Source organism: Cupressus sempervirens, chromosome 8 (genome assembly GCF_028749045.1).
Source record: "Cupressus sempervirens isolate cs-2001-9-10 chromosome 8, ASM2874904v1, whole genome shotgun sequence".
NCBI lineage: Eukaryota > Viridiplantae > Streptophyta > Pinopsida > Cupressales > Cupressaceae > Cupressus > Cupressus sempervirens.
This window is the reverse complement of record NC_143125.1, coordinates 237,525,547-237,530,373: the sequence shown is the minus strand read 5'-3', so window position 1 is coordinate 237,530,373 and position 4,827 is coordinate 237,525,547. Positions and strand designations below refer to the sequence as shown.

Genomic DNA, 4,827 nt, shown 5'->3' with positions numbered 1-4,827 from the left:
TCTATTATTAGAACATGCAACATATTTGAAGAAAAAAAACAAAAATCTAAATTTAGATTTAGACCAAGTGTTACAAATCAGAAAACATCTTCTGAACAAGCGTGCTGTAGGTAGTATAAATACATTTCATTTCAGCCGCACCCTGCATCAAATTGGCTGGAGAAAATAAATTGGAGGGGCATTTTGAAGCATTAGGTATCTGATGAGGACCAGATACAGGTTGGGGAACTATTTGGGCCGTGGTGCTTATGGAGCAGTAGCAAAAGCTCTGGATTTCAACAAGGGAAATATCATGGCCGTCAAAGTATCTCTGTGCATTGATGTCACATTTGAGGAGAGCGAGATATTGACGTTGTTATCTCCTAGCCCATATGTGGTGCAGATTCTTGGACGTGGCAAGGCAGAAATAGTACATGGTCGTTTCTTGAGGGTAACCACCACCCACAAAAAATGGTGCTGATTCAGGTGTGGCTCATGCAAATGAGATTGCTTACATTGCTATGGAGTTGATGGATATGGACCTGCTCTCATTCATCAAGAACACTATTCATGGAGGATCATTATTATATCCATATCATGATGAGCGTAACTGGTTATATTTGAGGAACATTTATAGGGCTGGCTTGGTGAAAGGGCTAATGTGGGAGCTGTGTTGTGGAGTGGCCTACTGCCATGACATGGGTGTTGCACACAGAGATCTCAAGCCCAGTAATTGTCTCCTCTCCATTAACACGGCAGGGGGCATCAGAATTAAGCTCGCAGACTTTGGATTGGCAAAGATGGTGAAGGATAAAAAGAATGGTGTTATAGAAAGAAATGGGAAAGAATACGTGTCCTTGTGGTATAGAGCTCCTGAGTTATTACTGGAACAAAAAGCATACAATTGCTTTGCAGTTGACATCTGGGCATTCGGATGCATTTTTGCAGAGATGGTGATTGGAGAACCCCTGTTTTGTGGGGAGTCTAGAGAGGAGCAGCTAAGTATTGTATTTCAACACGTTGGAGGTTCTGCCTGGGAGATGATGGAAAAATACGGGGATGCTTTATCAGATCTAAACTACACAGAAATCTGTGTGTAGCTGTTGACCAGTATTTTGGGATGTGGCGGCTGGAGGTCTTGTTTGCAGAATCAGTTAGAAAGGACAGCTGAAAAGATGGGATGCTCAATAGGCATGGATCTGCTCTTGAAGATGTTGGAGGTGGATCCCAGCAAAAGATTGATGGCAAAACAGTGCCTTCAACATCCTTATTTCTCCTGTTTCCATGCTTTTTAATTTCTTGGAGGGCAACACCACTAGGAAGCTAGGTCTGCAGGCTGTGAGACTTCTTTCCTGCAATCTATGGTTATTTCAATTTTTAAGACATGCCTGCTAATTGTGGATAAGAAATTTCCTCTGGTTGTAACATGGGTGAAATGAAAAGCTTTTCACTTCATGTTACCGATATTCTATTGAATGTCAATATCAAGCAATCTCTACTTCTATGAGCTATCTATCAGTTTATGATTGTCAAGATGTTCTTTTACATCTATGCATAATTTGAAATGTGTGAAAGCATGTTGCAAGAAAGTGTAAAAAATAGCTTACAAGCATTCAAATTATAATTAGAGTCAGCCATAGATTTCATTATTTAGTTTCTCGAACTTTTACGAATATCTAGGTTTTAACGAGCATAGCGTACAATAAAAGAAAAACAAATTAATAATTAGTTAACATCTAAATTTAGAGCTCATTCTTCTGAAGCTTTAGTGGGCATCATTAGTGCATATATACAACCAGGTATTTCAAAACTTTAAAGTTCTTCCTGAGAAAAGAACGAGTATAATAAACGTTCCTCAAAATTCTTTAGCGAGTCAACATATTAAAGCTGTTTTTTTAGAAGGTGACGTGGAAGAGAGTTATGAAAAATATTAAACCAACGGCTGAGATTAAGACAACTCGACAGCCAATAATAGAATTGGTTGCAAGGTGTCCAAAAGGGAATCACTAAAATTAGTAAATAATAACTATTTACTAATTCTTGGTAAGTGGACAAACAGCTGTCCAAACCACCCATAAATACTACTGCTATTCATAGATAAGGACGAACCGCTGTCCAAGCTACCCATAAATACTACTGCTATTTTCGGGTCAGAAATAACCGCTGTGCAACTAACAATAATTAACACTCTCTATGTGAAGAATAGTGAAATTTATAGGAGTTGAAACGATTGAGATTCTTTTAAATTTTGTTACATTTGATCGATTCTTACCATTTATTTAAAATTCAATTGATTGAGGATGTTAGGTTAATAAAATAAGGGAGTGCCCATTTCAGCAAAAGTCCAGGAGGATGTTGACAGCAGACATTTCTACAGGTTTCCAGCGAGTTTGATCGTGCAAACCTTACAATCATCACAATCATTGAGATCTTAGTTCTTTTAGGGGTTCACAGAGGGAATTCGCTAGCAATACAAGTTCTGCAAGTATTTTCAACAAACCCATTTTCTCTCTATGAAGAAATAGTGAGGGGTGGTTTCATGCCTGACAAAACAACTTACAGTCCTCTTGTTAATGGGTTTTCCAAAGAAGGGAAACTGTTTGGAAAGATAGATCCTGTGAATAAAATGCAGAGCTCTGGCGTCTTTTCTAACCAGAGGGACTTAGTGGTACTGAAAATGTTCTCTTGTTAGCAGAGAAAGGAGAGTTGAAACATAATATTGGGAGGTCACTTAATGTGATGCAGGCTACCACTCTCAGCTTAGGTGGCTTTCCTCAGAGATGAGTTACTTTTCATTCACCCTGGTTTTATTTGAGTAGCACCGTCGCTTTAATTATAGCAATGTCATGAGCCTATGAGGGTTTAAATACTAGAATCATTGCACAAAATTTTATATCAAGATGCATGTAATAATGGATCATTTAAAAAGAAGCGGTAATAGGTGGAATAAGTTTCTTTAATATCATTTTATCTTGTTGTCCTAATTTAACCGTTAGACATGCCATTTAATTATAGAATGACACTCTAGCATTGGAGTAAAGAATTCAATATGACTAGGTGATATACATTGATCCCTTCATTATAAAAACTTCCATTTGAAATCTATTATGTGATTTCTAAACGTAAGTCTTTCCTATGTGTTTATGTAAACCGAGATAATTTTATGTAAATTGAGGTAATGAGTTTTATCCTAGCCCTATGTTTGTAAAGCAATTTTTGGATGATCAAATTGATTTATAAATAATAAAAGGGTGAATTTCATTCAGGGCCTCAATAACTTTAAAGTAAGTGTTATAGTATGAGTTGTTAAATGGTGATTGGATTTCCTATTTATAGCTAGTCACCATATTGTTTATAAAATGTTATATATCAGCATCATCACTAATTTATACTAAATATTTAAGCTAAAAAAGATCATTTCACATACATAAATCATTTCTACTTTTAAAAACAATTTTACATGCATGAGTGTATGACCCCAGTAAACCCTTATGATTTTGCATGCCTTGTATTCCAAAGTCACTTTTCTTGTTGTATCCAAATATTATTGAACATTAATTAAATTAAAATAAATATAAAATAATATTTTATATATATATATATATATATATATGAAGATAAAATAAATTAGATCTTTGATTAGTTAAGATTTGTTTAAACAAAAAAAATTATTTGTAGAATTAAAAAATAAATATAAAATAAATAAATAAAAGACAATTTCAATATAAAGAGCTATTTGAAACCAATATGATCATCAAATTATAAAAAGATTTATATAAATATCATAATTAACTTATAAAAGATATTTCAGCTTTAAAAAATCATTTCATATACATGAATTATTTTCACTTTAAAAAGATAATGTCACATGCAGGAGCACAGACTCAAGTTGACCAATATGTTTTCACATGTCTATTGTGTAAACTCAATCTTTAACTTGTTGCTCTCATTCAAATAAGCAAAGCTTTAATTTAAATTAAATGAAATAAACAATTTTAAAAATAACTTATCAATGAAAATGAAGATTAATTTATAATTATACCAAAATATTATTCAATATTAATAAAAATATAAATAATAAATGTATTAAAAAAAAAAAATTTTAAAAAATGTTTTACTATTGTTTTTAACAAAATTAAAATCTGAAGACCACGATTGTTATTTTTATCTAAATTAAAGTTTTCTTTAATTAAGATCCTATAATTAGAACATGCATTACATTTTAAAAAAATCTTTATATAGTTTTACATGGCGTGTTAAAAAAAAGCATGTTGTAAAGAACATCTTCTGAAAAAGCATGCTGCAGTATAAATAGTACATTTCGTTTAGCCCTGTTCAAATTAACCGATTTCTTTCTTGAAATAAATTGAAGGGACATTTTCAAGTATCATCTACCTGAAAACGTTTCATGAGAATTTTGAAGAACATAACTTATAGCTAAACAATTGTTTGAATCGACAATTTCTCTATGTCCGATTATCCTAATGTTAGGAATCTTTGACGATAATTCTAACTGGATCTTATTCTCTACACGTAATGACTTTTGATCTAATTTTGCATTCTCTACATTTTGGCCTTTCAATTCATCTCTCAATGCAATAGAATTAGCAAGCTCAATAATATTTAAAACCAATGTTTTTTTTGTGAATCTTTGCTTGTGTTTGTTGTGGCCTCTTCAAGCCCTGCTAGTAGCATAGCTCGTGGTCTAGTTGCACTTTGCAATTAGTATTTTATATCATACTAAGATGAATTCTTGGAAATCATGGGTTTATGCCAGGATGCTCAGGCCATGCTAGAGAGTCATCGCAACCATGCTCATAGAGGGAGTTCTCACTCTGGAAATAAACT

General features: G+C 33.3%; 1 pseudogene; it reads left to right on the top strand.

Annotated features, from left to right (window-relative positions):
* The first annotated feature begins 202 nt into the window (after positions 1-202).
* LOC149542386 (uncharacterized) lies at positions 203-1,274 on the top strand (annotated as a pseudogene).
* The last annotated feature ends 3,553 nt before the right edge of the window (positions 1,275-4,827 follow it).